Here is an 11,625-nt window from a genome sequence, read left to right on the forward strand (position 1 = left end):
GGTCACTTCAAAGGAACATCAGATTTCACAACTGGAACACTAGCTGGAAGAAAACGAGGAGGTAACAGCTTCAAAGGATTCAAGGCAATGAACTAAGCTATTATCTAAATGTGAGGATAAAATAAAGATATTATCATGCATACTTAGTCTCACACAGTTAATCATGCAAAGATTCTCTAGAGCTCTCTAGGCAAAGTTTTTCAGAAAGAAGAAGAAGCAATGTGCAACAAAATATAAGATGACTAGAAATTTAATACTTTCATTGTTGTTCAAATAGGCAATGTTCAAAACGTGTATATAAAATGCCAAAAATACTTTAACATGAGTGCAGAAGAGACTAGGAGAAAGATACTAATCAAGAATTTGTTTTAGTTGAGAGGAAGACATAATTATTGAAGCTTTTGAACATTTCAAGAAAAATAAGCAACAATTTGGCAGTGAGGTAACTGCCATAATCATAAAATGGTGGCAGGGAAAAAACAGAATAAAACTTGACAGATTCAATTGAAGGTTAAAAACTAGAAGAAAAATGAGAAGCTGTGTTTTAAACAAAATAGTAGAAATTGTTTTTAAATGACAGCTATTACAAAAAAAAACCCTTAATTCACAAATGCAAAGATTCATATTGAATAAAAATTATAAAATATCAATATATTATTTAATAGAAACATAGTTTTTAAAAAGCCAGAAGCAGTTTAAAAATAACAGGGGAGAAAAACATATACCAATGAAATATGAACACAAAAATATCAGTGAAAGAAATTTAACATAAGACAAAATAAGATTTAAAGATTAAAAAAAATCAGTAAAAAAAAGATTGTTAAATGTTAGTAAAAGGACAGTACGACAGTCCGTGAGAGTTCATGACCATGAGACTACATGTACTCACTGAAATATAGTTTCAACAATTGATAGAGTTACAGGGGAAAAATTAATGTATTTACAAATGATGAGATTTTTAATAAATTTTTCTTGAAAACTAATTGGCCAATAGTCAAATAATTTTCAAAGACACAGAAGGGAATGATGTACTTGAACTAATAAAGAGAACATTTTACATCCTGTAAACATAGACTATATATTCTTTTCAGACACAAAGAAAACAATAAAAAAAACTGTGTATAGACTAACCTACAAAGAAGACTCAGTAAATTAAAAATAATTAATAGCAAATAACCACATCTTCTGAGAATCCAGAAATAATAGAAATCATTAAAAATGATAAGCTAAAGAACTTGCTATGTGCCTGAAATGTAAAAACACAAAAATTATATGATTACAAACGAGAATAAACACAGAATTAATGAAACATCATAATGAAAATTTAAAAAATATTTACCTCTGAATGATACAATCACTGTTTGTCTATATATGAAGAAATAGAGAACTACTTAAATGGAAGTTTATAGCTTAACTTGGAAAACAAGAAAGAATGGTGGGAACAAAACTAGCCAGAAAAGGAGCTACTAAATAAAGCAAAACATTGAAGAGGGAAAAAAAAAATAAGGTCAAAAATTGAAACAGAGAACAAAATTCGACAGTAGATATAATTAACGTAACACAAATGGGATTCTTTAAAAAGACTAATAATTTAGATACACTTCTGTCTGTTCTCAAAAAAAGAATAAATAAGATATATAAAAAATAAAATCATGAAAGGGTGTATTTAGAAATATTACAGGCATCTTAAAATTTTAGGGAAATAAATGATTTAAAAAGATTTTTAAATGCTGCTCAGAAAGCTATCACCATATTCCTACTACCTCTCCCATTCTCAAACTAACTGCTAAAACTAGATGGTTTTTTCATCTAAGTTAGATCAAACTTTCCAGGAACAGCTCATCTTTACCTTGTAATCATTCCATAAAATGGAAAAAGACAAAGTTGCCAAACTCATTTTATGACGCTATAATAACCTTGATGCCCAAACTGTATAAGAATAGTATAAGAAAAAAAATTGTAAGACTATTGCACATAAATGCAAACATTTAAATAATAGACTACACAAACTAATCATTTATGAAAAATATACCTCATGCTAACTTATATCTTATCCAAGGAGTTCAAGAATGATTTAATAACAACAAAAAAGCTTTTAAAGGAGAAAAATCACCTGGTAATCCTAATAGATGTATTAAAAAACAGTCCAAATCCAAACCTGTTTAGGGCAAAATCTCTTAAACTAAGAATCTAAGAACTAAAAACCACACCAAATCTTCATTTTTAGTGAAGAAACCATAGAAGCATTTTTAATAAGTTTCAATATAACTGGTGGCGAAAGATAAAAGATATATAAAAATACAGGCAGAATAAAGATTAGGAAATAATAAGAATAGAATAAAGATTATCATGGGTACTGTATGCAGGATCAATAGTATTTCTCTACAACCAGTAATAGTCAACTGGATTTTTATTGAGAAAATCTTTCAAACTCTATTGAAGACAACAACAGAAAATCTAAACAAACGGAGTATATATGTTTCATAAATATATGTGTTTCATGGACTTGAAAGTCTAAAGTTGTCAATTTCCCATAAATTATTTAATTGGATTAAATCAATTAGAATAAATATCACAGTGGATCTCTGGAGGGAACTTTTCTATTAATTCTAAAAAATACATGAAATAAATTTTCACAAATACTTAAGATACTTTTTCAGAACTAAGAGTAACAAGGTTAGGTCTAGCACAGGAACACACAGAAAAATGGAAAAAGATAGTGATCACAGAAACAGACTCTGAACCTGGTATACAGTAGGTGTATAATCACGAATCACTCTGGAAACTATGGATTATAAAAAACACAGTGTTGGCAACACTGGCTGATATCTAGTATCAAAGTTGATTCCTACCTCAGAAATCATCCCAAAAGAAACTTCAAATTCATAAAACACCCGAATATGAAAGATAAAAACATCTAAACACAATTAAACAATAAGAGGACAGGAAAATATTTAAATCATTTAAAAATATCTGAAATTAACTTCTAATTTGAGAAATATTTCACATTGAGTTTTAAAAATTCATTTATGAATCTGTTCAAGGCTACAACATTTTCTTAGTTTGAGACTTTTGAAAAATACATTGTGTTTCATTCCTCAGAGCATCTACCACATCATAGGCCCCATCATGATTGCTTTATGCTGGGTCCTCAGAGCCTCAAGGGTGTAGGGAGGTGAGAAGAGCTCTCCACCCTCTTCCCAGCCCTCATGCAGTTGAAATGCTGCCCACAGCCACCTTAGCAGCATTTCTCTTGGGAAAATAATGGTAGGAATATGTGAACTGAGAGTCTGTCTCTGATTCTTAGTGAGTTTAGCATCTTATTATAAATTTATTAGCCTTTGTAGCCATCATATTGGCAAAATTTAGAGATTTGAATAATAGCAAATGCTGGGTAAGATGTGTGGAAAGAAAATAGGATTTGAAGGTGTAAGTATAAACTGGTATAGCTCAGCAAAAGAGAAATCTAAAAATACTTAGAGAAATTAAGTATGAATATAATCTAACAATTTAATCCCTAGGTATAGTCTAGAGAGATTCTCGTTCAAATCTACCATGAAACATATAGACTAATATCTGTAGCATTGATAATGGTAAAAAGGAGTTGGAAGTAACATAGGTATTCATCAGTGGAGAAAAAGATAGTGTAATTTATACTGTCAATAGCATATTCTGCGACTGTCGGAAATAATGAACTTATTTTACTTAAAGCAACATGGCTAGATCAGAAGGATTTGAAACAGAAAAAGAAAGAGGGGGTTGGAAAGCAGGAATAGATCACAATTTATGTAATTTAAACACACACACACACACACACAAGTTTACTGTTTTTAACGATACACCTACATGAATCTACGTAAATATATAGAAGATGGATTGGAAAGAGGTATCTTAAATATATAAGGGTGGAGAAAACCAAAATATAATCAAACAAAAGAAGTGCTTACAGAAACATAAGACAAAGATCTTTCATATGGTTAACTCAGTTCCATGCCCCCAAGGATAAAAAATAAACTCAGAGGACAGGGCTACTAAATGTTGAAAAGCTTTCATCTTCAATATGGAACCTAGGCAGTATAGACTAGCATGTAAGAGAAGGAAATCTGGCTCCAGACTTTCTGGTGTCGAAGTCCAGCTTTGCAAGGGAGATTGGTGGCTTCATGCTTTGCTTCTATCATCTAGGAAAAGACAAATGATAATAGCACCTATGACACAAGACTATTGTGAGGATCAAATAAGTCCATATTTGCAAGACAGTAGTATCTGGCACAAAGTGTTTGATTTTAAAATGCTTAATACATTTTATTACCTTTCTTAATTGAACCCAATAATACTTCATGGTGTTTTAAAGCAGACATACAAATATTTTCTAGAAATGGACAACATCTCAGAGCAACAAGAAGTACACATGTTGAAAGAATGATTAACGTAATGGCCTGGTGAACTTATAGGATAATGGGAGCTCCAAATTTGAGAAATGGGTAGACAATATGTTTCACCGAATTATCATACTATATACTTTTGCCCTTTGTCTTTTTGACAGTTTCTAAGGGAAAATATGTTTAAAATATCACCTACAAGACTCACAAACTGGGGTGCTTATAACTTCTTATACCTATTTCTAACAGAACAAGTCCAGTCTAAAAACCTATTATTTAGTTCTACATTTATCAATAATGGCCCTCGACCAATAATTTTTAGTTTTTTTTTTCCCATTTATTTATTTTATTGCATTTTAGGTTTTGGGGTACATGTGAAGAACATGCAAAATTGTTGCATAGGAACACACGTGGCAGTGTGATTTGCTGCCTTCCTCCCCATCACCTACATCTGGCATTTCTCCCCTTGCTATCTCTCCCCAGCTTCCCACCCCCCACCGTCCCTCCCCTATTTCCCCCCAACTGACCCCAGTGTGTAGTGCTCCCCTCCCAATCGTTCTACTATAAGGACACGTGTACCCGAATGTTCATTGCAGCACTGTTTACAATAGCAAAGACCTGGAACCAACCCAAATGCCCATCAACGATAGACTGGATAGGGAAAATGTGGCACATATATACCATGGAATATTATGGAGCCATCAAAAACGATGAGTTTGGGTCCTTTGTAGGGACATGGATGAACCTGGAAACCATCATTCTCAGCAAACTGACAGAAGAGCAGAAGATCAAACACCGCATGTTCTCACTCATAGGCGGGTGTTGAACAATAATTTTTAGTTTTTTAGTGATTTTTAAAATAGCACTTGTCCCTCCACCTTGTACCATTACTTCCCCCAGCACTAATGCATGCATGGGCACTGGTGGCCTCACTCCCTGTCCCATGCCACCACCACCATGGGCACAAATGTGTGCATGTAGGCTGCACCCACTAGCACCTCACCACTATGCCAACACCACTACCAGTGCATATGCTCACACACAGACCAGTGGTCATGCCCCCTGTACCACAAGACCACCACTTGTATAAATGTGCCACAGAAGCTGGCAGTCACACGTCTACTGGTGTCCCACCATAGCCAAGAAGCATGCACCCTACCATGCTGCCACTGTTGCTGTCATACACAAATTACTAGAGATCCCACTGCCACCAATCCAATAAAGTGCGTTAGTAGGCACCACCCATTGGAGTGTGGTGGCCACTTATCAAAGAACACCTTGCACGCTCCAGTGCAGCAGGCTCCTGGCCTTGAGAGGACAGAAAACAACGCTGAGGGCCCAGTACTAGCCCCCCAGAGTTACAACATGCAGCCCAAGAGTACTAAACTAAGCCTTGGCCCCCTGAAATCCTTCAGAAGCCACACCAGTCAACTGAACCCACCTTACTCTACTACAATCAAAAGCCAAGGGCTTCAAAGAAAATAAAAGCAAAAAAACCCAAAAAACAAAACCTTCCAAAAGACAGCAGTTACAAAGATTGAAGGAACATTGGCCAACAAAGATGAGAAAAAAACAGCACAAGAACTCTCTAAACTCAAAAATCTATACTGTCTTCTTTCCTCCAAACAACTGTACTTTTGCCTCAGCAAGGGTTCTTAGCTGAGCTGAGAGGGCTGAAATGACAGAATTCACAACATGGATAGGAACGAAGATCGTAAAGATTTAAAAGAAAGTTGAAACCCAAACAAGAGTTTTAAGGAATAAAATAAAATGATACAGGAGATAAAAGACAAAAGGGCCATTTTAAGAAAGAACCAAACTGATCTGACACAACTAAAAAACTCACTTCAATAATTTCACAATACAATCAGAAGTATTAACAGCAGAATTAACCAATCTCAGGAAAAGTCTCAGAACTCAAAACCAGCTCTCCAAAATAACTAAGTCAGACAAAAATAAAGAAAAAACATGAAGAATGAACAAAACACCAAGATATCTAGAATTAGGTGAAGAGACCAAATCTGTGACTCATTGACATTGCTAAAAGAGAGGGAAAGAGAGGAGGCAACATGGAAAACATATTTTGGGATATTGTCCGTTAAAATTATCACAACGTAGCTAGGGAGGCCAACATTCAAATTTAGAAAATACAGAGAACACATGCAAAATATGCGACACAAAAGACCATCCCTAAGATACATTATCATCAGATTCCCCAAGGCAAATGTGGAAGAAAAAAATATTAAAGGCAACGAGAGAGAAAGGGAAGGTCACCTATAAAGGAAATCATATAGGACTAAAAGTGGACCTTTCAGCAGAAACCCTATAAGCCAGAACAGATTGGGTGCCTATATTCAGAATTCTTAAAGAGATTTCAACCAAGAATTTTACATCCCACCAAACTAAGCTTATAAATGAAGGAGTAATAAGATTCTTTTGAGACAAGCAAATGTTAAGAGAATTCATTACCACCAAACTCAACTTTCAAGAGGTCCTGAAGGGACTGCTAAGTATGAAAATGAAAGACCGTTACTGGCCACTACAAAAACCCACTTAAGTATATAGACCATTATCCCTGTAAAGAAACCACACAAACAAGTTCCTCTAATTATCAGCTAACAGAAGAATGACAGGATCAAATCCACATATATCAACATTAACCTTGAATGTAAATGGGCTAAATGCCATAATTAAAAGACATGCAATGGCAAGTTAGATAAATAAGCAAGACTCAACTGTATACTATCTTCAAAAGACCCCTCTCACAGGCAATAACAACCATATTCTCAAAGTAAAAGGATGGAGAAAAATCTAATAGAAAACAAAAATAGCAGGGATTGCTATTCTAATTTCAGACAAAACAGACTTTAAATTATGAATAATCAAAGAAAAAAAAAGACAAAGAAAGGCACTACATAGTGATAATGAGTTTACTTCAACAAGAAGACCTAATTATTCTAAATATATATACACTCAACACAGGAGCACTCAGATTCATAAGGCAAATTCTTAGAGACATATGAAGAGACTTAGATAACCATACAATAATAGTGGGAGACTTCAACCTCACACTGACTGTATTAGGGAGATCTTTGAGGCAGAAAACTAACAAAGATATTCAGGACGTGAACTCAACACTTGACTCAGTGGACCTAACAAACATCTACAGAACTCTCTATCCCTAACAACAGAATATACACTCTCCAAATCTGCACATGACACATACTCTAAATCAGCCAGACAATTGGCCATAAAGTAATTCTCAAAATATAAAAAAGAAAAGCCCCACAAAATTACACCAACCACACCCTTAGACAACAGCACAACGAAAATAAAAATCGATACTAAGAAAATTGCTCAAAACCAAACAATTACATGGAAATTAAACAATCTTCTTCTGAATGACCTTTGGGTAAACAACAAAATTAAAGCAGAAATCAAGACATTTTTTGAAACTAATAAGAACAAAGATACAACATACCAGAATCTCTGGGGCACAGCTAAAGCAGTGTTAAGAGGGAAGTTTATAGCCAATAAAGTCCCACATCAGAAAGATCTTCAGTTAACAACCTATCATCACACCTACAGAAATGAGAGAAACAATAGCAAACAAACCCCAAAGCTGACAAAAGACAAAAAATAACCAAAAATAGAGTTGAACTGAAGGACACTGAGATATTACAAAAATCAGACAAAAAAAAAATCAACACAACCAAAAATTGGTTCTTTGAAAAAGTAAGATAAACAGATTACTAAAATAGACTAATAAAAAAAGACAGAAGATCAAAAAAAAAAAAAAAAAAAAAAGAAAAGAAAAGAAAAGAAACACAACCAGAAATGATAGAGGAGATGTTACCACTGACCCTACAGAAATACAAAACAAAACAAAACAAAAAAATCTCACAGACTACTATGAACACCTCTATGCAAACAAGATAGAAAACATAGAAGAAATGGATAAATTATGAGAAACACACAACCTCCCAAATTGAATAGGAAGAAATTGAATCTCTGAGCAGACCAATAATGAGATCCAAAACTGAATGTGTAATAAACAGTCTACCAATGAGAAAAGCCCAGGACCAGATGGACTCAGAGTCAAATTCTATCAGATGTTTGAAGAAGAGCTGGTACCATTCCTATTGAAAGTTTTCTAAAAAAAAAATGTTGAGAAAATACTCCTCTTTAGCTCATACTGTGAGGCCAGCATCATCATGATACCAAAACCTGGCAGAGAGACAGCAAAAAAATAAACTTCAGGGCAATATCCTTGATGAACATAGATGCAAAAATCCCCAACAAAGTACTAGCAAACCAAATCCAGCTACACATCAAAAACTCATCCAACACAATCAGGAAGACTTTATCCCTGGGATGCAAGTTTTGTTGAACACGGGTAAATCAATAAATGTGATTTGCTGCATAAATGAAACTAAAAACAAAGCCTACATGGTCATGTTAATAGATGCAGACAGAGAAAGGTTTTAATAAAATTAAACATCCCTTCATTTTTTCCCCCACAAACTCATTGCTAATTATCACAGAAATAAACATCCCTTCATTTAAAAATCCCTCAAAACACTAGGCATAAAGGGAACATAGCTGAAAATAATAAGAGCTATCTATGCCAGATCTACAGCCAACATCATACTGAATGGGCAAAAGCTAGAAGCATTTCCTTTGAAAAGTGAAACAAATAAACTATGCCTTCTCTTACCACCCCTATTCAACAAAGTACTGGAAGTCCTAGCCAAAGCAGTCAGGCAAGAGAAAAAAAAGGCGGGGGGGGGCATTCAAATACAAAGAGAGAAAGTCAAACTATCTGTTTGCAGATGATAGAATTTGATGCCTAGAAAACCACACAGTCTCTGCCCCAAAGCTCCTTGAGCTGATAAACAGCTTCAGCAAAGTTTCAGGATGCAAAATTTATGTGCAAAAATTAGTAGCATTCCTATACATCAACAATATTAAAGCTGAGAGCCAAATCAAGAATGCAGTCCTGTTCACAACAGCCACAGAATAAAATAAAATAAAATACCTAGGAATAAGCTAACCAGGGAGGTAAAAGGTTGCTACAAAGAGAATTATAAAACATTGCTCAAAGAAATTAGAGATTACAAAACAAATCGGAAATGGTTCCACATTCATGATAGGAAGAGTAAATATTGTTAAGGTGGCTATACTCCCCAAAGCAATTTACAGATTCAATACTATTCCAATCAATCTACCAATGACATTCTTCACAGAATTAGAAAAAACTATTTTTAAATTCCCATGGAGCCAAAAAGGACCCCAAATAGCCAAGAAAACACTTAGCAAAATGAACAAACTGGAGATATCACAATACATGACTTCAAAATATACTACAAGGCTTTAGTAACCTGAAGCATGTTACTGATATGAAAACAGACACATTGACAAATGGAACAGATTAGAGAACCCAGAAGTAAATCCACACACCTACAACGATCAGATCTTCAACAAAGTGAACAAATACAAGCAATGGAAAAGGACTCCCTATTCAATAAAAGGTACTGGGATAACTGGCCTAGCCATATGCAGAAGATTGAAACTGGACCCCTACCTTACACCATATATAAAAATCAACTCAAGATGGATTAAAAATTTAAATGTAAAACCTAAAACTGAAAAATCTGGAAGATAACTTGAGAAATGCCAGTCTGAACATTGGACCTGGTGAAGTTTTCATGATGAAGATACCAAAGACAATTGCAACAAAAACAAAAACTGATAAATGGGACCTAATTAAGGTAAAGAGTTTCTGCAAAGTAAAAGAAACTTATCATTTTCAAAAGAAGATGTACATGTGTCCAACAAGCATAGGAAAAAATATTCAACATCACTAATCATTAGAAAATGCAAATCAAAACCACAATGAGGGACTATTCATGCCAGTCAGAATGGCTACTATTGAAAAGTCATAAAATAACAGATGCTGGTGAGTTTGAGGAGAGAATAAGGCACTTATACATTGCTAGTAGAAATGTAAATTAGTTCAGCATTGTAGAAAGCAGTTTAGAGATTTCTCAAAGAACTTAAAACAGAATTACCATTCAACTCAGCAATCCCATTACTGGGTATATTCCCAAAGGAATGTAAATCATTCTACTATAAAGTTACATGCATATGTATGTCCATTGCAGCACAATTCACAATAGCAAATACATGGCATCAACCTAAATGTCCATCAGTAGTGGCCTGGGTTTTTTAAATGTGGTACACACACAACATGGAATACTACACAGCCATAAAAAAGAACGAGATTATGTTCTTTGCAGCAACATAGATGGAGCTGCAGGCCGTTATCCTAAGTGAACTAACACAGGATCAGAAAACCAAATACCATATGTTCTCACTTGTAAGTGAAAGCTAAACCTTGAGTTCATATGAACACAAGGAAGAGAACAGCAGACACCAGGGCCTGCACTGAGGATGGAGTTGGGAGGAGGGTGGCAATAAAAAAACTGCCTATCAGGCACTATGTTTATTACCTGAATAACAAAATAATTTGTACACCAGGCCCTGTGACACGCAATTTACCCATGTAGCAAACCTACGCATGTACCTCTCAACATAAAATAAAAGTTAAAAATATGATACATTTAAATCTTTTACATTAGAAAAATTATTTTAAATTTTTGAGTCCTTAACTCCACTATCTAATACTACTGAATAAAAAACATATGGTGGTAATTGGATTTTGAAATGTGGGCAACAATATTTTTTAAAAAGCACTCACTTTAGGTCTTTCTTTAGAAGCTTGCCTAGGTGTTATACATTTATTTTTCACTGGACAATTGACTGTCTTCTTACATTTCTAATAAATCTAAAGCATTGGCACTGTATTGTCTTCATCTGCTTGCTGCACAGTTGATAGAAGGAACTCACAAGGGATTCTAACATTTCCTTCCAAAGTGACAACTGGAGTAAAATTATTTCCAAGTATATAAAAGTATTTGGCAGATTTGGAATGGCTGAGTTTATTTCACAAGGCAGCACTAACTAAATGTCCGTCGCATTATAAACTTGTGCTATGATTTGATAGACTCAGAAAGCCATTCTGGACTACAGAACCATGTGTCTTTATCTTATTTTCAATATTACGTGCACCAAGTAGAAAACGGATTTCAGACACCATGGATCTTGTCTTCTTATGCTATAATCCTGAACCAAGTAACATTTGACACAAACAATAATCATTTAATAACTATTCATTGTTATCTAA

The 11,625-nt window shown here is 34.4% G+C and overlaps 1 long non-coding RNA gene across 1 annotated transcript; it reads left to right on the plus strand.

The window, feature by feature from the left end:
* Window positions 1-4,209: 4,209 nt before the first annotated feature.
* LOC116563502 lies at window positions 4,210-10,174 on the plus strand. Its single transcript, XR_004274426.1, has 3 exons — window positions 4,210-4,223; window positions 8,857-8,860; window positions 10,083-10,174. It is a non-coding gene; the product is annotated as an uncharacterized LOC116563502 (long non-coding RNA).
* The last annotated feature ends 1,451 nt before the right edge of the window (window positions 10,175-11,625 follow it).

Source organism: Sapajus apella, unplaced genomic scaffold, assembly GCF_009761245.1.
Source record: "Sapajus apella isolate SASKATOON/1434 unplaced genomic scaffold, GSC_monkey_1.0 scaffold35, whole genome shotgun sequence".
Classification (NCBI taxonomy): domain Eukaryota; kingdom Metazoa; phylum Chordata; class Mammalia; order Primates; family Cebidae; genus Sapajus; species Sapajus apella.